The sequence below is a fragment of the Giraffa tippelskirchi genome, chromosome 12, assembly GCF_054371585.1.
Source record: "Giraffa tippelskirchi isolate mGirTip1 chromosome 12, T2T-mGirTip1v1.2.pri, whole genome shotgun sequence".
Taxonomy (NCBI): Eukaryota; Metazoa; Chordata; class Mammalia; order Artiodactyla; family Giraffidae; genus Giraffa; species Giraffa tippelskirchi.
Window position 1 is genome coordinate 57,687,786 of NC_137286.1, and position 21,988 is coordinate 57,709,773.

At 44.0% G+C, this 21,988-nt stretch overlaps 1 long non-coding RNA gene across 7 annotated transcripts in view; it reads right to left on the bottom strand.

Annotated features, from left to right (window-relative positions):
• LOC145530255 (uncharacterized) overlaps nucleotides 1–21,297 on the bottom strand; it is a 46,876-nt gene extending 25,579 nt beyond the window's left edge. For 5 of the 7 annotated variants that reach the window (XR_014071606.1, XR_014071609.1, XR_014071612.1 and 2 more), the window contains exons 1-3: nucleotides 20,984–21,253; nucleotides 15,239–15,396; nucleotides 9,585–9,683 (exon numbers count right to left, since the gene is read on the bottom strand). This is a non-coding gene — a long non-coding RNA (uncharacterized LOC145530255). Of the gene's footprint in view, nucleotides 1–9,584; nucleotides 9,684–15,238; nucleotides 15,397–20,983 lie in introns of all 7 variants that reach the window. The other 2 variants (XR_014071607.1, XR_014071610.1) reach the window with 2 other exon arrangements.
• Between the last annotated feature and the right edge of the window lie 691 nt (nucleotides 21,298–21,988).

Sequence of the window (21,988 nt, forward strand, 5' to 3'; positions counted from 1 at the left end):
GTAGAATAACGGAGGCAGAAGATAGGATAAGTGAGGTAGAAGATAGAATGGTGGAAATAAATGAAGCAGAGAGGAAAAAAGAAAAAAGAATGAAAAGAAATGAGGACAACCTCAGGGACCTCTGGGACAATGTGAAACACCCCAACATTCGAATCATAGGAGTCCCAGAAGAAGAAGACAAAAAGAAAGGCCATGAGAGAATACTCGAGGAGATAATAGTTGAAAACTTCTCTAAAGTGGGGAATAAAACAGTCACCCAAGTCCAAGAAACCCAGAGAGTCCCAAACAGGATAAACCCAAGGCGAAATACTCCAAGACACATATTAATCAAATTAACAAAGATCAAACACAAAGAACAAATATTAAAAGCAGCAAGGGAAAAACAACAAATAACACACAAGGGGATTTCCATAAGGATAACAGCTGATCTTTCAATAGAAACTCTTCAGGCCAGAAGGGAATGACAGGACATACTTAAAGTAATGAAAGAGAATAACCTACAACACAGATTACTGTACCCAGCAAGGATCTCATTCAGATATGAAGGAGAATTCAAAAGCTTTACAGACAAGCAAAAGCTTAGAGAATTCAGCACCACCAAACCAGCTCTTCAACAAATGCTAAAGGATCTTCTCTAGACAGGAAACACAGAAAGGGTGTATAAACTCGAACCCAAAACAACAAAGTAAATGGCAATGGGACCATACTTATCAATAATTACCTTAAATGTAAATGGGTTGAATGCCCCAACCAAAAGACAAAGACTGGCTGAATGTATACAAAAACAAGACCTCTATATATGCTGTCTACAAGAGACCCACCTCAAAACAAGGGACACATACAGACTGAAAGAGAAGGGCTGGAAAAAAATATTTCACGCAAATGCAGACCAAAAGAAAGCAGGAGTCACAATACTCATATCAGATACAATAGACTTTAAAGTAAAGGCTGTGAAAAGAGACAAAGAAGGACACTACATAATGATCAAAGGATCAATCCAAGAAGAAGATGTAACAATTATAAATATATATGCACCCAACATAGGAGCACCGCTTTATGTAAGGCAAATGCTAACACGTATGAAAGGGGAAATTAACAATAACACAATAATAGTGGGAGACTTTAATACCCCACTCACACCTATGGATAGATCAACTAAACGGAAAATTAACAAGGAAACACAAACTTTAAATGACACAATGAACCAGCTTGACCTAATTGATATCTATAGGACATTTCACTCCAAAACAATCAGTTTCACCTTTTTTTCAAGTGCACACGGAACCTTCTCCAGGATAGATCACATCCTTGGACACAAATCTAGCCTTGGTAAATTCAAAAAAATTGAAATCATTCCAATCATCTTTTCTGACCACAATGCAGTAAAATTAGATGTGTATTGTCATATGTGAAACAGAGCACCATTCCATGTTCGATGCATGTGACAAGGGCTCAGGGCCGGGGCAATGGGATGATCCAGAAGGATGGGATGGGGAGGGAGGTGGGTGGGGGGTCCGGGAAGGGGAACACATGTAATCCCATGGCTGATTCATGTCAATGTATGGCAAAAACTATTACAATATTGTAAAGTAATTAGCCCCCAACTAAAATAAATAAATTTATAAAAAAAAAAAAAAAAAAAAATTAGATCTCAATGACAGGAAAAAAAAACTATCAAAAATTCCAATATATGGAGGCTAAACAACACGCTTCTGAATAACCAACAAATCACAGAAGAAATCAAAAAAGAAATAAAAATATGCATAGAAAGGAATGAAAATGAAAACACAACAACCCCAAATCTGTGGGACACTGTAAAAGCAGTGCTAAGGGGAAGGTTCATAGCAATACAGGCTTACCTCAAGAAACAAGAAAAAAGTCAAATAAATAACCTAACTCTACACCTAAAGCAACTAGAGAAGGAAGAAATGAAGAACCTCAGGGTTAGTAGAAGGAAAGAAATCTTAAAAATTAGGGCAGAAATAAATGAAAAAAGAAACAAAAGAGACCATAGCAAAAATCAACAAAGCCAAAAGCTGGTTCTTTGAGGAGATAAATAAAATTGGCAAACCGTTAGCCAGACTCATCAAGAAACAAAGGGAGAAGAATCAAATCAACAAAATTAGAAATGAAAATGGGGAGATCACAACAGACAACACAGAAATACAAAGGATCATAAGAGACTACTATCAGCAGCTATATGCCAATAAAACGGACAACTTGGAAGAAATGGATAAATTCTTAGAAAAGTATAACTTTCCAAAACTGAACCAGGAAGAAATAGAAGATCTTAACAGACCCATCATAAGCACAGAAATCGAAACTGTAATCAGAAATCTTCCAGCAAACAAAAGCCCAGGACCAGATGGCTTCACAGCTGAATTCTACCAAAAATTTAGAGAAGAGCTAACACCTATCTTACTCAACCTCTTCCAGAAAATTGCAGAGGAAGGTAAACTTCCAAACTCATTCTATGAGGCCACCATCACCCTAATTCCAAAACCAGACAAAGATACCACAAAAAAAGAAAACTACAGGCCAATATCACTGATGAACATAGATACAAAAATCCTTAACAAAATCTAGCAAACAGAATCCAACAACACATTAACAAGATCATACATCATGACCAAGTGGGCTTTATCCCAGGAATGCAAGGATTCTTTAATATCTGCAAATCAATCAATGTAATACACCACATTAACAAATTGAAAGGTAAAAACCATATGATTATCTCAATAGATGCAGAAAAAGCCTTTGACAAAATTCAACATCCATTTATGGTAAAAACTCTCCAGAAAGCAGGAATAGAAGGAACATACCTCCACATAATAAAAGCTGTATATGACAAACCCACAGCAAACATTATCCTAAATGGTGAAAAACTGAAAGCATTTCCCCTGAAGTCAGGAACAAGACAAGGGTGCGCACTCTCACCACTACTATTCAACATAGTTTTGGAAGTTTTGGCCACAGCAATCAGAGCTGAAAAAGAAATAAAAGGAATACAGATAGGAAAAGAAGAAGTAAAACTCTCACTGTTTGCAGATGACATGATACTCTACATAGAAAACCCTAAAAACTCTACCAGAAAATTACTAGAGCTAATCAATGAATATAGTAAAGTAGCAGGATATAAAATTAACACACAGAAATCCCTTGCATTCCTATACTCCAATAATGAGAAAACAGAAAGAGAAATTAAGGAAACAATACCACTCACCATTGCAACGAAGAGAATAAAATACTTAGGAATGTATCTACCTAAAGAAACAAAAGACCTATATATAGAAAACTATAAAACACTGATGAAAGAAATCAAAGAGGACACAAATAGATGGAGAAATATTCCATGTTCATGGATTGGAAGAATCAATATAGTGAAAATGAGTATACTACCCAAAGCAATCTATAGATTCAATGCAATCCCTATCAAGCTACCAATGGTATTTTTCACAGAACTATAACAAATAATTTCACAATTTGTATGGAAATACAAAAAACCTCGAATAGCCCAAGCAATCTTGAGAAAGAAGAATGGAACTGGAGGAATCAACTTGCCTGACTTCAGGCTCTACTACGAAGCCACAGTCATCAAGACACTATGGTACTGGCACAAAGATAGAAATATAGATCAATGGAACAAAATAGAAAGCCCAGAGATAAACCCACGCACCTATGGACACCTTATCTTCGACAAAGGAGGCAAGAATATACAATAGAGAAAAAACAATCTCTTTAACAAGTGGTGCTGGGAAAACTGGTCAACCACTTGTAAAAGAATGAAACTAGAACACTTTCTAACACCATACACAAAAATAAACTCAAAATGGATTAAAGATCTAAACTTAAGACCAGAAACTATAAAACTTCTAGAGGAAAACATAGGCAAAACACTCTCCGACATAAACCACAGCAGGATCCTCTAGACCCACCTCCCAGAATATTGGAAATAAAAGCAATAATAAACAAATGGGACCTAATTAAACTTAAAAGCTTTTGCACAACAAAGGAAACTATAAGCAAGGTGAAAAGACAGCCTTCAGAATGGGAGACAATAATAGCAAACGAAACAACTGACAAAGAATTAATCTAAAAAATATACAAGCAACTCCTGCAGCTCAATTCCAGAAAAATAAACGACCCAATCAAAAAATGGGCCAAAGAACTAAACAGACATTTCTCTAAAGAAGACACACAGATGGCTATCAAACACATGAAAAGATGCTCAACATCACTCATTATTAAAGAAATGCAACTCAAAACCACAATGAGGTATCATTTCACACCAGTCAGAATGGCTGCTATCCAAAAGTCTACAAGCAATAAATGCTGGAGAGGGTGTGGAGAAAATGGAACTCTCTTACACTATTGGTGGGAATGCAAACTAGTACAGCCATTATGGAGAACAGTGTGGAGATTCCTTAAAAAACTGGAAATAGAACTGCCATATGACCCAGCAATCCCACTGCTGGCATACACACCGAGGAAACCAGAATTGAAAGAGACACGTGTACCCCAATGTTCATCGCAGCACTGTTTACAATAGCCAGGACATGGAAGCAGCCTAGATGTTCATCAGCAGACGGATGCATAAGGAAGCTGTGGTACATATACACAATGGAATATTACTCAGCCATTAAAAAGAATATATTTGAATCAGTTCTAATGAGGTGAATGAAACTGGAGCCCATTACACAGAATGAAGTAAGCCAGAAAGAAAAACACCAATTCAGTATCCTAGCGCATATATAGGGAATTTAGAAGGATGATAATGATAACCCTATATGCGAGATAACCCTATAAAACCCTATAAAATGATAACCCTATAAAAGAGACACAGATGTATAAAACAGTCTTTTGGACTCTGTGGGAGAAGGCAAGGGTGGGATGATCTGAGAGAATAGCACTGAAACATGTATATTATCATATGTGAAAGAGATCACCAATCCAAGTTCGATGCATGAGACAAGCACTAAGGGCTGGTGCAATGGGATGACCCAGAGGGATGGGATGGGGAACACATGTAAACCCATGGCTGATTCATATCAATGTATGGCAAAAACCACTACAATATTGTAAAGTAATTAGCCTCCAACTAAAATAAGTTAATTTTTTTAAAAAAGTACTATTCAACAACAACAACAAAAAAGACCGCTAGACCCCTGCAAACGTTAGTGACATGGCAGCCTCCTGAATTTCTACAAGTGCTCCCTTACTGTCTGGAGTTCATGTGTCTGTCTTACCAAGGACTTCCTTGCACCTTCTTGCTCATCAGTTGCCAAGAAGGCCCTCAAAGTGGTTTCACACTTTGCTTTACATTGTTGATTAATCACCCTCCGCCTCTCATTGTCTTTCTCTGATGCATTGGTAGCCCCATTAGTAGCCTTATAATTTCTAACTTTTCCAGCTTTACCAAACTCCCTTATGTGCTGTGTCCACCTCCCTCTGGCCAGCCCAGTCCAGCCCGTGAAGTACAGCAGTGCCCAGGCCAGGACCACCAGACTCCGCCTGTCACAGGGGAGGGTGCTTTCACTGTCCGTTGGCCAGCAGTGACCCAGCCCCAAATCCCACTTTTGAATCTGCTTGCTCAGATCACTGTTGGCACCAACAGCTGTTGGTCAGGCTTCCCAGAAAACAGGCTGTGATGGCCCTGAAACTGAGGGGTCTCTAACTGAGGCAAGTTTGCCCGGCCTTCAGTCCTCATCAACCTGTCCTTGGAGGCAAACTGCCTCCAGGCAAGGGGCACAGCCGTGGGTGAGATACATCCCTTAAGACCCAGAGAGGACAATGCTTGGAGAGGGATGCGATTTCAGTGGTCAGCAAGCAGCATCCCCAGAAATTAGGGGAACAAGGGCCTTGGTCTTAAAGGGAGACTCAGGCACCATAGCCAGCATTCATTAGAGCATCTTAGTCTAAATAAATCAAAGAAGCTTGTAAAAACTGTACCACAGAGGTGAGGAAAGTGGAATGAAATAGAAAAGCACACAAAAAGCAACCAAACAGGACCCAAAGAGGCCTCCTCAAGACAGACCCCTTCCCCTTATCCTTTGCCATCACTCCTCTCTGAAATGCGTAGATAACAGCAGTATCTGATGCCCATTTCCTGAGTTGCTTTACAGACACTCCAGGCACCAAGTGGAAGAAATTTAGTTGATGACCATGAGCGGTAGCCCCCAGACCCGCCCCCAGACCCTCCCCCAGACCTGCCCCCGCCTAAAAGTTGATCATGTTAACCCCCGTGACACCACCTTGTTAGCTCACTATCAACCAATCAGAGAACTGTGCACACGCTGATCACAATCCCTGTGACCCCCTTCCCTGGTGCGTGAGTCCTAAGTCGCTTCAATCGTGTTCAACTCCTTGCAACCCTATGGACTGTAACCTGCCAGGATCCACCATCAGTGAGATTCTCCAGGCAAGAATACTGGAGTGGGTTGCCATGCCCTCCTCCAGGGGATCTTCCCGACCCAGGGATTGAACCCTCACTTCTTACATCTCCTGCATTGGCAGGCAGGTGCTTTACCACTAGCGCCACTTGGGAAACCCCACTTTGTCTTTAAAAAGGCTTTTCTCAAATCCATCTGGGAGTAAAGGCTTTCTGAGCACTGGCCATCTCAGACTCCTTACACAGAGCCCTGTGATAAACGCTGGGTTTTCCTTCACCGCAACCCAGTGTCGGTAAATTGACTTCATTGCGTATGGGCAAGTGGACCCATTTGGATCAGCAACAAAAATTTGCCCCAAAGATGCTACACATCTATTGAACAGGAGCCACAAACTTGGTTGTAATCTTCCCAGAGATGGTAACAAGAGGAAAGGTGATCATCTTCAAGATTCACAGAATCTATAAGACAAATGTGTCCTACACCCTCTAGAACATGAAAATTGTTCAGTCGTGTCCGACTTTTTATGTCCCCATGGACTGGATATTCTCCAGGCCAGAACAGTGGAGCGGGTAGCCTTTCCCTTCTCCAGGGGATCTTCCCGACCCAGGAATCAAATTGGGGTCTCCTGCATTTCAGGCAGATTCTTTACCAACTGAGCTATCAGGGAAGCCCACACCCTCAAGAGCATTACTGCTTTTCTTGTGGGTGAAGTCTAAAACATTTCTCCTCTGGATCCTGATAGATCATGGACTCCATAAGCTGGACAAGAAGGCCAACAGAACCCCTATGAACAGTGTAACAGTGAGTGTTTCACAGCAACTGCTCAGGGCCCACCTCGAGGCTTATCTCAGGCACAGCACCCAAGAGCAGCAGGACCAGCAAATTGAAAGACTGTACATGAAACTCTTCCCAGGCAATTTCATCTCAAGTTCCACCTTCTCAGAGAGAAATGTATGAAAACATTCTCAGAGCACCTGTCTATCCGTTAGTAAATTTTTTAAAAAGTAGGTACAATAATTGCAATAATCTGTTGCATTTTTAAAACATTTGTTCAGCAAACAGTCTCTAAAAAAAAAAGCAAATCATTTTCATTTAGTTGAAAGGTTGGTAATAAATTAAGCCTTTCATGCCCATAGAAAACGATTTTGTGTTTTATTTCCAAATCTCCCTTGTCAGCATTGAGAGAGACATATTTATGGGAAAAAAAAGCAAAACAGATGATCTGGCTGCAGTGCTGAATGAGGGCCACATCTGTCTCCAAGCACCACGAGCCGTTTACCGGGATAAGTCTCCCTGTCCCGGAAGCGACCGGGCACTGGCCCCTGGGCCGCCTCCTCGCAACGGCCGTGGCTCAGCCACCCCACCAGCCCCCGCCGTCTTGGGACCCCTGCCCGCTTTTTCCCTTGGAGACTGAGACCTGCTTCCTTTTCCCCATGTCATCGACATAGCCACAGTCTTTTCCAGTTTGGGGAGGTCAGGCGTTAGTCTCCCCATATTTTGCTGCATTCCACGTTTATTTTTTTTACCACTTTTGAAGGTCTCTGACCATTTCCAAGAGTCAAAGCGTCAATGGTGAAGCTGGAAACGTTTTCCTCTCGTCTGTCTTTCAGCCTTAAATTGGAGCCACATAACCAGCACTGGAGAGGGAAGTAGAGCCTCCCCAGGTCTGTCATGCTCTCCCTGGGAGACAAGACCAAGCCTTTCTTGATCCACAGCAGTTGACAGAAAAGCAATCCCCAGGCTAAAGTCTCATTGAGGCCAGTCACCAGTTCCAAGTCCAAAGGGAACAGAAAGTGTCCCTGAATGAGATCAGCTGCAGGTTTTGAGCAGGGGCAGCATGGGAAAGGGCATGGGGTGTGATTTAGACAAAATTGAATGCCACGTGCCTCTTCCTGTATCTTTGTGGGCTTCACTTCGCTGACCTGTTAACAAAGATGATAACTACAAAGCCCGCCTCCGCATTTGTTGTGGGGATGAAATGTCAGCTGGTCTTCACGGCTTGGGTTCCTATCTTAGCAGACCATGAGACCAAGACTTAAGAAATGAAGCATTTCCTGCCATATCCATAAACAAGGATGTCAGAGCCATCAGTGATTCCGGCCCTCCGCATGTGGATTTCTGAGCCCCGAGGGTACCCAGGAAAAACAATGCCTGCTACCCGGCAGCCACGGGGCTGCCACCACTACCTTTGCTGGCACTGAGGGTCTGTGGAGGGGGGGGGATGTCTGAAAAGATGCAGGATACTGGCCCCAGACAAATGAGATGCCTATGAAAGGAATGATTTCAGTAAGCCCAGACGCTTGCATCTTCCCATACATCGAAGAGTGCTAAATTCCTTAATTTGAGATATCTAATAACCTCAGATATGCAGATGACACCACCCTTATGGTAGAAAGTGAAGAAGAACTAAAGAGCCTCTTGATGAAAGTGAAAGAGGAGAGTGAAAAAGTTGGCTTAAAGCTCAATGTTCAGAAAACTAAGATCATGGCATCTGGTCCCATCACTTCATGGGAAATAGATGGGGAAACAGTGGAAATAGTGTCAGACTTTATTTTGGGGGGCTCCAAAATCACTGCTGATGGTGATTGCAGCCATGAAATTAAAAGACGCTTACTCCTTGGAAGGAAGGTTATGGCCAACCTAGATAGCATGTTTAAAAGCAGAGACATTACTTGGCCAACAAAAGTCCGTCTCGTCAAGGCTATGGTTTTTCCAGTGGTCATGTATGAATGTGAGAGTTGGACGGTGAAGAAAGCTGAGCACTGCAGAATTGATGCTTTTGAACTGTGGTGTTGGAGAAGACTCTTGAGAGTCCCTTGGACTGCAAGGAGATCCAACCAGTCCATCCTAAAGGAGATCAGTCCTGGGTGTTCATTGGAAAGACTGATGTTGAAGCTGAAACTCCAATACTTTGGCCACCTCATGCGAAGAGTTGACTCATTGGAAAAGACCCTAATGCTGGGTAGGATTCAGGGCAGGAGGAGAAGGGGACGACAGAGGATGAGATGGTTGGATGGCATCACTGACTCGATGGACATGGGTTTGGGTAGACTCTGGGAGTTGGTGATGGACAGGGAGGCCTGGCATGCTGCAGTTCATGGGGTCGCAAAGAGTCAGACACGACTGAGCGACTGAACTTAACTGAACTGAATTTTCCTTAATTGATAATAATCTTTTGATATACAGACTACCCACCTCTTGTTGCAAACTTCCATATAGCCTGGCTCCTCCCCTCACTTCCTTGGAGCAGCTCTCTCAGGGTCACTTGCGATGCTGTTTCCAGGGCTTGAAGTCCTAAAAGAGAGTGAGAAAGAGAGAATGAAGTCACTCAGTCATGTCTGATTCTTTGCAACCCCATGGACTGTAGCCTACCAGGCTCCTCCATCCATGGGATTTTCCAAGCAAGAGTGCTGGAATGGGTTGCCATTTCCTTCTCCAGGGGATCTTCCCGACCCAGGGATCGAACGCCAGTCTCCCACATTGCAAGCAGATGCTTTACCATCTGAGCCACCAGGGGAGTTACTGAAGTCCTAAAAATTCCCCCCAAATAAAACACAGCTCTCAACTTTTAGGTTGTGACTATTTTCTTTAGTCAATAAGGGCAAGAGATAGATTTGGAGATAAACCTGTGTTAGTCTTCCAGCCCTCCCCTATTCCCGCAGACCAGGGGGTTTAGACACAGGAAGGCATTGTCTCACAGTCCGTAGTCCAGAAGTTCAGGATCAAGCTGTCTGCAGGCCTGGCTCCTCTTCAGGACGATGAGGGAAGGACCTGCTCTAGACCTCTCTCCTTGGCTTGTCTGTGGCCATCGTCACATTTCTTGTCTCTCCCTCTCTTCACATTGATTCTATTTCTGTCCCTGTCCTAAGTCTCCTCTTCTTAAGGACACTGTCACACGGGATGAGGGTCTACACTCATGACCTCATTTTAACTTACAAAAATGTGGACAAAAAATGCCACCTGCCATATCAGTAAACAGCCATCAAACCTTCAGCCGCTGCCGCCCGACCGTGCACCCTGGAGGGGTTCAGGATGGAGAAGCAGGATACTAGACATAGACAGCTAAGGTGCCCGTGGAAGGAAGGATTTCAGTGAGCCTAGAGTTTGTTCTTTCCCAACCCAAATCCCCATAGTGGTGGTGGTGGCGGGGTGCTGATGTGGCCAAGGGCTTAATGGTCACAGCATCCTTCATTTCCTGAAGGAGCAGGGGATGGTCCATGTCCAAGGTCTCTAAGTAGTGTTCACAGCTGGACCTTCAGTCCCTGACATAGGATGACCACCTCCGTGAAAGCACATCCCCAGGGCCCAGGGCTGCCCAGGGCCCAGCTGGCACCTCAGCACCGTCTCCAGGTGCTGCCTCCTCTCTTGAAAGGGCCTTTGGTGGAGGCACCTCCCCCGGCAGGAGGACATGGGCTTTTCCTGTGCCTAGAGATCCCCTTGCGTGTTAGTTGTCCAGTCGTGTCCGATTCTTCATGACCCCATGGACTCTAGCCCGCCAGGCTTCTCTGTCCATGTGATTTCCCAGGCAAGAATGCTGGAAAGGGTTGCCATCCCTTCTCCAGAGGCTATTCCTGACCTAGGTATTGAACTGGGGTCTCCTGCATTGCAGGCAGATTCTTTGCCATCTGAGCCACCAGGAAAGCCCAAAGGTCCCCTTAGGAGGGCTTTTAACTTCAGATTCCTAGAGCACACTCTTTGTGGGCATTATATTTATTGTGGGCACAAGAGTGTGGGCACAACCTATTGTGCACTTAAATGCAGATTCCTAGGCACACTCCTTAGGAATGCTGATAGAGAAGGTTTAGAATCTTTCCTAGCATTTTTATCCAACTGAACTGGCAGTTCCCAGGCACTTGGCCAAGGGGCCACAATGAGAGAAGTGTCCTCTGTAGCGCCCACTCTTGGCAGTGCCTGTTTGCTTCTGGAGAAATCAGCACCCACCTGCCTGCAGTGCCCCTCAGGCCTCCACACACACACTCGCACCCCGGCATTGCCAACTCAGTCCCCAAGGGACTTCCACTTACAGGCAATGGGCTTAACCCCCTCACACAGATAACTGTACTCCAACTTGCATCCTCAAGTCTTATCCCGAGTACCTCTTAACTCTGAAACTCAAGACACCAATCTGGGTGCAATCAGGAGACAGAAATTTGATGAGAGATGGCAAGCTGGGGAAAGAATTGCCTGCCCCAGAGCAGGATGCGAGGGTTAATATGAAGAATGGCTATGCCATTGTAAATATGTAACAAGGACTCAAGGGACGCCCAAAGGGAGCTTAAGGAAGAACACATCTCCCCGAGGCTGGGATTCAGACCTCATTGGAGAAGGTGTGGTTTTGGACGACTGGATGATTTCACCTGGATGCCCAAGCAGAGCTGGTACACCGGCGAAAGGCAGGCGGGAAGCAGCCTTCCAGGGTGCAGGCTGACAGTGGGGAACAGAGGGGTCACGGTGCCCAGAGTCCGCTCACAGGTGAGCTAATGGCAGGCCTGGGTGTGTGTCTGCACTGGGACGGCTCCAGGAAGGTGGCCAACAGGCCAGGGTGTGTGCAGTCTCGGCTCAGGGCTGGAACAGAGACCCACGAGACTCCCCCCGGCAGCCACACTGGAGACGGCAAGCGGAGCTGCATCCTCCTGCGATGGCCCACCGGCGCTCTCTACTGGCAAAGCCTAACACTGCGGTCAGCGTGAAGGAGAAAAGCCCTTGTAAAGATATTTCTCCAGAGTAAAGGATAAAATGGGGCCTCAAAGGTGAATTTGGAATTGAGAAGAAAAATGTTGCTAATCAGTAGACTCAAGGAAACAATGGGGGAATGAATCCATGTCAGGGCACGGTAAAAGCTAACAACCCTAAAATGTTGACTTTTCCATAAGAACCACACAGCACAAATGTATTATGCTGGGAAAATAGGAGATGGAAGTGGATTCCTCTTCAAGGCAGGTACTAGTTTAATATGGGCTCTTCAGCAGTTGTCTTAAGTTTAGGAGATTATGCCCTGTGCTTAAAATTGTAAAGAAAAGAGAAGAAAAATATAATTGCTCTGTCTCAGGTGGAAAATATCATCTATCTCCACTACTTTTCTTTCTTTCTCTGTGTGTGTGTGTGTGTGTGTGTGTGTGTGTGTTTGTTATGCACACACACTCCTATACACACATATCAAAGGTAGGCCAGGAAAATAAGCCTTGGCTTAGAATTAGGAAATACACTACCTTCTCAGGGGAAACTGTGGCTCAGCTGGTAAAGAATCCGCCTGCAATACTGGAGACCTGGGTTCAATCCCTGGTTTGGGAAGATCCCCTGGAGAAGGGAAAGGCTACCCACTCCAGTATTCTGGCCTGTAGAATTTCATGGACTGTATAGTCCACGGAGTCACAAAGAGTCGGACACAACTGAATGACTTTCACTTCACTTCACTTTACTCAGGGGAACCAGCAGCAAATCCAGGAGACTCTGGCTCACATTGCTCTTTCATTTGAAATGCAAGCCAGGTTGCAAATCCTGGGTGGTTGGACCCCATGGTCAAACATACACGCTAAGCAAATTTGGTTTCAAATAACAGAATGCCTGACAAAGAATGGCTTAGAAACCAAAGTCTGAAGGAAGACTGCTGCAGGACTGATTCTGTGACTCATCAAGGCCACGGAGCTGGCTCAACAACCCTGATATTTTCTTACCTTTCCCCTCATGGTCACAAAATGGTTGCAGGAACTCAAAGCATCCAATTCCCACATAATATTACTTGTACAGGAGTCAAGAGTGCCTTCTATCTTATGCTACTCTCTTTCATTATGAGGGAGGTTTTGCCCAGAAAACCCCATCTCATGTTCCATGACATCTCATTAGCCAGGACAGGGAGGTCACATGCTTACCTCTACATCAATCACTGGCCAAGGGACTGGCATTGTCATGACTGACGGGCAGTAATCATGGTTCATGTCAGGAGATGAACACATTTACTCCAAACAAAAGCAAAGAAGAGGAAAGGGATCAACCGACTAGAGGCAGCAACTTGGCGCAGTGAGCATTTTATTAACCCTCTCCGCGTTAGACTGCAAACACGCTAAAAGAGCGACTCTGCGTAGAAAGTAAACACCACATTTTCATTTTAAAATCAGGGTTTTAAAATGAATGAAACTACTATTGTCGAAATTAGAAAAGAAGTTCTGTTTTGGAATTCAGACAGGAATCCCTAACAAGTTATAAAGAGCTGCACGTGGAAGAGCTATGAATTCGATGCTTTAGTCAGTTTTTAACGAGTAATCTTTAATTCTCCGGCAAATTCCAAGAATTGTCTCCAGAGGGAAAAAGGAAAGGCAGGAAGGATGGAAATACATGCGTTCATAAAGTGTTCTCTTGACTCCTCCCCCACTGTCCTGACCTCCTTCGTGTCCTCACCTGCCTGGCCACTAGAGAGACAGCTCAGGAGAGCCAGGCCCCCGCGTTTCCATCTGAGGACGGTTTCCAGGAGGCCCTCATCCTCCCGGAGGTCGCTGCAGCAGGAGACGACCCCTTCACCTCTCCTCCCACACACTCGACCCCTTTGCCTTGCTTCCCGTATCTCAGTAGCACTGGCCATTAGCATTTTCCCTTCAGCTCTGAAACACCGTATCCTCTCAGGGCCAGGCCCTCTGCCACATGAGGGGCGGCGCTGGTTCCATTCTACCCAGCGGGACGCTGGCGCCGGCCCTTCTCCTTGTCTCACGCTGACGCGTCGTGGGGCATCATCTCACAAACCTCTTGCAGTGAGAGGGTAACAGGCAGGAAGGCCAGGGGTCTCCAAACAGAGGACATAGGCGGCAAGTGTCAGACATTTTTATCTCTCCCTTAAGCGGCAGGAGGAAATAAACTACAAGTGTCAGAATTTTTTTCCTTCTCCATACAAAATTAAAAGGAGGTTTCTCTGTGGAAATGTTTTTCTTAAGCTATGTTAATGAAACTGTCTATTTGCTTTGGAATTTGCCTTTCTTCAAAATGGTTCCACTTAAGACTAACTTTTTTTTCTTTTCTCAAACCTTGGGCTGATAATAGCTCAACAAAGCAGTATTCACATCAATTGTTTTATGGCTGAGGGATGATACACCTCATGTCATCCTATCTCAAAAATGCATATTGTGGGAGAGGGGCCTGGTAAAACTCTGTCAGCCTCGAGGTGTCTCTCTTATCTGACTAATAGCTTTCTAGCAGACATAAAAAAAGTTATGACCAACCTAGACAGCATATTAAAACGCAGAGACATTACTTTGCCAACAAAGGTCCACCTAGTCAAAGGTGTGGTTTTTCCAGTAGTCATGTATGGATGTGAAAGTTGGACCATAAAGAAAGCTGAGTGCCAAAGAATTGATGCTTTTGAACTATGATGTTGACAAGACTCTTGAGAGTCCCTTGGACTGCAAGGAGATCCAACCAGTCCACCCTAAAGGAAATCAGGCCTGGGTGTTCACTGGAAGGACTGATGCTGAAACTCCAATACTTTGTCCACCTGATGTGAAGAACTGACTCATTGGAAAAGACCCTGATGCTGGGAAAGATTGAAGGCAGGAGGAGAAGGGGACGACAGAGGATGAGATGGTTGGATGGCATCACTGACTCAATGGACATGAGTTTGAGTAAACTCCAGGAGTTGGTGATGGACAAGGAGGCCTGGCGTGCTGCGGTTCATGGGGTCGCAGAGTCAGACACGACTGAGCGACTGAGCTAAACTGAACGCACATAAAACAGCTTGCTAAAGACTCTCAGGGGGACACTCTCCATCCCCCTTCAGATGTCTGTGTCAGAAGCTCTCTCTGTCCCTTTTTATATTTTAATAAAACTCTGATACACAAAAGCTCTTGAGTGATCAAGCCTGGTACCTGATCCTGAAGTTAAATCTTCTTCGGAGATCACAAATCCAACACCATTCACCATAAACTATCAGCAGCTATTTGTCTGTTTACTTGGTGACCCAGCCCTGCTTGTAATGAGGAACCCTGTGGCCATCACAGAGAGGATGCAGCAGAGGTGAAGCAATCTGGGGGAAAAAAAAAAAAACCCAAGGATTTTGAAGGTAAGCAAATCTGGGCTCCAAGTCCCAGTTCTACCTCTTACTAACTATGGATGTGGTAGATGAAAGAGATAAAATTCCTTGCTACTCCTCCCATTGAGATGAAATCCAATCTCTCTCCTCTTAAGCCTAGACTGGCTTTAGTGATTTGCTTAATCAACAGAATATGGCAGCTGTGACAATCTGTGACTTCTGAGGCCAGATTGTAAGCAGTCTTGCAGACTTTTGTAACCTCTGGCCTGGGGAAGGCCAGCTGCTGGGCAAGAAGTCCAGCTGCCCGAGGCCACTCTGCTGTGAGGGAGCCAGGCTAGCAACGTGGAGAAAGGAGCTGGAAGGAGAGAGGGATGTCAGGCTAGACCAAGTACAGACAAGGGGGAAATTTCATGTGGGCTTTCCAGCTGCAGCCAGTGTGATATGGAGAACCGAGGAATCTAATAGAAACCGGAACCCAAACCAAGTTATCCCAGCCCCCTTCAGTCACTGGGGCCAAACTAGCTGAGAACTCTGCACAGTGGAGCAGAGGTGCCTTCCTACTGTCTCTGAATTTAACAGCCCTGGTTTCGTGCATAGATTTAGATGCCAGAACAAGAGGCAATGGGCAGATCCTCAAGCTTTCTGAGCCTCCACTTTCTCATTACAAAATGGAGCCAAGGATAGGACCTATTATATCTATATTACCTGGCTCAGATGGGTTAAATAAAGCAGTTTCCTCAAAGTGTAGTGCAGTGCTTCATAAAGGGTCGGCAATGATTTACCATTGGGTCTCCTGATACAAGGTGAAAATATATTCTAGGTAACCACATGTTAAGTTCTAATTAGGAAGCTGTTGATCATAGCTAATAATGGCTCTTTTTTTAATCAGTGGGAGTTGAGTTGAAATCAAGAGAATTGTTCATGAGGGTCTCTTAGGTGCCAAGCAAAGCCCATAGAACCAGCCCCAGCTTACGCTTCCCTGGAAGATGGCCCAGCTTATAAAAACTATCTGTGCTAACAGGAAAAGGCAAGCAGCTGTGGTTTAGGGCCATTGCAACAATTCTGAAGCCATAGGAGATGTGCTAGGTATTACATATTATATATTATATATATGTACATCCTATTGGTTCAGTGTCCCTGGAAGACCCTGACTAACACAGTTTTCAGCCCTAGACATCCAATTGCAAAGTGAGGCTTGTCTTATCATGAATTAACCATATAAACTCTTGAACACCTCCTTGATTTCAAGTTAGCTTCAAAACTTCACAAACTAAAGAGGTCTTTAGAGATCCTTGAGCCCAATCTTGTGATTTTCTCTTTATTTAGTAGTAAAATTATGAATAACTTTCATCTAGGTTTTTTTTATTGAAGTTATAGTTGATATATAATATTATATAAATTATAAGTGTACAATATAGTGATACAGAATTTTTAAATGTCATACTGCATTTATAATTATTCAAAACATTGGCTATATTTCCTGGAGTTTGTACCTCTTAGTCTCCTACCCCTGTATTCCCTTCCCCCCTTCCCTCTTCCCTCTGATAATCATTAAGCTTGTTCTCTATATATGTGAGTCTGCTTCTTTCTTTTGGTTATATTCACTAGTTCATTGTACTTTTTAGGTTATACATACAAGTGATACCATAAAGTATTTGTCTCTCTCTTTCTCACTTATTTCACTTAGCATAATAACCTCCAAGTCCATCCATGCTGCTGCAAGTGGCAAAATTTCATTCTTTTTCATGGCTGAGTAGTATTCCATTGCATCTGTGTCTACTTATCTATCTATATCTCTCTATATACATATATACATATACATATCTGTATGAAAAAAGTAAAATTGTTAGTGACTCAGTGGTGTCCAACTCTTTCTGACCTTATGGACTATAGCCCATCAGGCTCCTCTGTCCATGGGATTTTCCAGGCATGAATACTGAAGTGGGTGCCATTTCCTTCTCCAGGGGATCTTCTCAGCCCAGGGATCAAACTGGTGTCCCCTATGACTCCTGCCTTGGCAGATGGATTCCTTTAACACCGAGTCACCTGGGAAGCCCATATATATATATACTATACCTTCTTTATTCCTTCATCTATTGATGGACACTTAGGCATCATTTCAGTTTGACAGGATTATAAGTTTGTTGTATCATAGATTGAGCAAGATTTATTTTGGTGGGGGAGGAATGATCTTTAATTCACTCATTCGTTCTACAAAGGTTGAAAGTACCTACAGTGTGCCATGTAGTGTGCTAGACAATGGAAATAGGGAAGTATATCCACTCTTTTGGAACTTACATTGGAGAAAACAAGGGCTGGATTCAAGGGAAAATAGGTGGCTCAGTAGCTGGATGACCAGCTCTACCCAGCCGGGGGTGATGGCACCCAGGCCATATCAAGGGGACTGTCTATCAGGCCACTGTGGGGCTTCCAGTATATTTTTAGTTTTACTCTTATTTACATCACTTCACTTATTTTATTTTTTGCTTGTGACATATGCTCTCCATATGTGCAGATGACTAAAGCTGGAAGGAATTTGGAGGGTGGGCTGTGGATAACTGCTGACAGATTCCCCACAGGCATTGACAGACTAAAGCGGTGGGGCGATGGGGAGAGCCCCTTTAGATGAAATTTAGCAAAGATACACCCGCCCTGAGAAATAATCAAAGAAATGCTGAAAGGGAGACAGGTGGCCTGGGCACAGCAACTTATAGGAGAGTTAAAAATAAGCTTATTGGTGAAACGTGGCCCCCTAAATGGTCGTCGTGACTCTCGCTGGGGAGCTGGGTTCTCTGGCACTGTGTCATCCTGGGTTTGTTTTTACCTCTCTGATGGTGAGGGGAGGGCTCTTTTTTTTGCCTTTGTTGCTGTCCTCCAAAGCTTTGTCTCCACCTCATCTCTCCTTACTCTCTCCCACGCTCACCCAATATCGCTTCAGGTTACAGTCCCAGCTGCCCATGGTCCCCAGACCCCAGGGCACACCCATCCCGAGTGCTCTCAAGGACTTTGCTGTTCCACGGGGAGATAGACTCAACACATCGACAGGTGTTAAATACTGGAAATTTGCTAGGGTAGCAAATTTCAGGTACTTTCACACTCACACACACACACAAATGGCGACTACGTGAGATGTATAGATGAATAATTTTGACTCTAATCATCATGTCACTCTGTACGTGTATATCACATCATCCTGTACATCTAAACTATACACAATTTTTATTTAATTTTTTTTAAACCAAGTTGACAAGTTCAAAACCAAACTTCTGGTCTTTGCCTGAAATCTGCTCCACCTTCTCTCCCCATATTTCTCATGTCTGTGGTTGTATCATCACCAGTCATCAACAAACAAACTGGTATTTGTTCTTTGTGCCACATTTACCCTCACTTTCCACACCCAATCAGCTATTCCCTGAGTGGAAATTCCTCCTGCAGCAATCTCCTCCCTCCTGTCCTTCCCACTGTGAGGGTCTTGGTTCAGCCCCTCAACATCTGACACCAGCTTCGTGGCTACAGAATCCTAACTGGTCTATTTGACTCTAAGCTAACTTAGCTCTAATTTAGCCTCCCCTTTCCCAGAAGAGAAGTATCTAAACATAAATCTGATCATTTCACTCTCTTGTGAAAATCCGTCATGCAAAGTTCATAACGCTATACTTGGCATAGATGACAAGGTGCTCTGTGGTTTCGTCCCTGCTCCATTTTCCAATTTTATCTCCTCCCCACTACATTCACACCCTTCATTTTAGTCAAGCCAAACTTCTGCAGTGTACCTATGATGGTCTTTTGGGCAAAGCCCATGCCTTGAATAGCTTTATATTCACAGCACCTCTCTCAGCACTGGATACTTTCTATAAGTGGAATACACTGTGGAATAGATGGATGAATAAATGAATTAATGAATAATATACTGATGACCCAAAGACAAGAGTAGCCAATTCAATTTGGAGAGTTCAGAGAAACCCTTGCCAAGCAAGTGACATTTGAATGAGCCTGAAAGCATCGGTGGAAAAAAACACTCAGGCATCAAGAATAGCAAATGGAAAGGTTTGGAGGTATGAAAAAGCATAGCAAATTCCATAATTTTCTGTGGTTTGTTAGGTGGAAGTGACAAAGATGACACAGAAAAATAAGGAGAAGGATGATAATATGAACCCTTTTATCACCACAGATAGGCATTACAATTTCACATGCTAACAGGGGTCAGACAAGCAACCAAAATGTATGCAGAATAGAGAAAAGAGAGGTGAGGGCCGGTCCTCCTTAGAGTTCCTGACCCAGTGAAAAAACTTCCAAAGTGAGTATTACAAATGGGTATTGATCTGGTGAAATAAAAGATGTCTTCGGGTCAGATTCTATCTGTAGGACACCAATTTAGATGATGGGGAGTGTTGAAAGAATCGTGATCAGTTGGGATTTGGAGAAGACTGGCTTGGCAGGAGTTTCTAGGAGGAAGGCGGAATTAGGGTGGAGTAATGGCAGAAAGTGAAGAGGAACTAAAGAGCCTCTTGATGAATGTGAAAGAGAAGAGTGAAAAAGCTGGTTTAAAATTCAACTTTCAAAAACCTAAGGTCATGACATCTGGTCCCAAAACTACATGACAAATAGATGGGGGAAAAATGGAAACAGCGACAGACTTTATTTACCCAGACCCTAAAATCACTGCAGTGACTGCAGACATGAAATTAAAAGACACATGCTCCTTGGAAGAAAAGCTGTGACAAGCCTAGGCAGTGTACTAGAAACCAGAGACATCACTTTTCCAAAAAGGTCTGTCTAGTCAAAGCTATGGTTCTTCCAGTAGCATGTGCAAATATGAGAGTTGGACCACAAAGAAGGCTGAGTGCCGAAAAATTGATGTTTTTGAACTGTGGTGTTAGAGAAGACTCTCGAGAGTCCCTTGAACAGCAAGGAGATCCAACCAGTCAATCCTAAAGGAAATCAAACCTAAGTATTCATTAGAAGGACTGATGCATGATGCTGAAGCTCCAATACTTTGCAACCTGATGTGAAGAGCTGACTCATTGGATAAGACCCTGAAGCTGGGAAAGATTGAAGGCAGGAGGAGAAGGGGATGACAGAGGATGAGATGGTTGGATGGCATCACTGACTCAATGGACATGAGTTTGAGCAAACTCCGGGAGATAGTGAAGGACAGGGAAGCCTGGTGTGCTGCGGTCCATGGGGTCGCAGAGTCAGACACGACTGCGCGACTGAACAGCAGCGACAACAACAAAGGTAGAAAGAGATGGATGAAGAGGGTGCTATTGAATCACTGGGATAAGAGATGACAGAGAGTGAATGGGGGCAGTGGTGATGGTCATGGAGAAAAAAAAAGAGACAAGTTCCACAGCTACCGAGAACTTAGTACCAAGATAATGGAAGATGCAATGTGGTGATCCTCTCAACAGAGGCACTTCTCATGATGTATTAATTCATAGTGTCCTCTTTCCCAGAGCCATGGTCTGTGTATGTGCCCAAAGCATGAAGACATTTAGCAATTTCTGCAGTTCAGTCTGAATAAATCAGGTTGACTTTTAAAGGCTCAATCTAAAAGGAAAAAGAAAAAAAATTTTTTTACCTTTTGGCAAATTAAATCAGATTATCATGCAATCAACTCTCTTCTCCGTTTTCCAGCTTTTCTAAACTAATCAGCACTTTGCCAGCTTAGACATCTCTATGACATCCCCAGTGGGTGGCTGGGGGGTGTGAGACGCAGAGGGTCATCAGCGCTACATTGCTGGTGAGTGCTCTGCCAGAAGGGGGAAGGGGTTCCATCAGCTGGGTCACTGCGTTAGCATTTACCCCATCCAAGACTGTTCCTCATCTACTCTTCACTAATGGATTACCCTAAGCCCATCAGCCTGTACTTATCACTGTTTGGTAGCTTTCTGTGAGACATGGTTTCCTCACTTTTATTATTTCTGCCAGCAGTAATAAACCCTTTTCTGACATCACCTTTGTATTTATTTAAGTCAGTAAGCATTGGCAGATGCATGAGGCAGGGGTTTCTAGACCCAGAGCAGATCTGGGCAGGACAGGCTCTCAGCTGGACATTGTACCCTAGACTCAGCTCCAAGCTAGCAGGACCCAACCTGTCATAGATGAACCCCAAATAGAGGCTATACTCAGCTCCCATCCCAGGTGACCTTATTGTTCTGAGATGCAGGCTTATGGCCAAACTTTCCCCATTATCTCATCTTAAAAGGAAAATTTGAGGGAGCTGTAGAAGATGCCATTAGTACCCATTCCTATCCTCTTAGCCCTCACCGTCTAGTATCTGCCCAGGGATTCTTTCTATGAGCACCTTCTATCCCCTGCTTAGGGCTTTCTCTGGCCAAAGGAGCTTGCCACCTGATTGCTTTCAATTTTCTGCTTATTAATAGAGCCTATTTGGGGAAGTGGTGAAGGGGGGCAGATGAGTCCAGCTCTAGGAAAGGGTGGAAAAGCCAGAGAGTTAATGCCTGTCCTTGTGAGCAGCTCTCAACAGTGATGGATGGGTGATGGAGGAAAAATAACCCAGCCCACTGAGGCATGTTCTACACAGACTCCCCGAGGGCCATAATAGGAGGAATTCCAGTTGCCC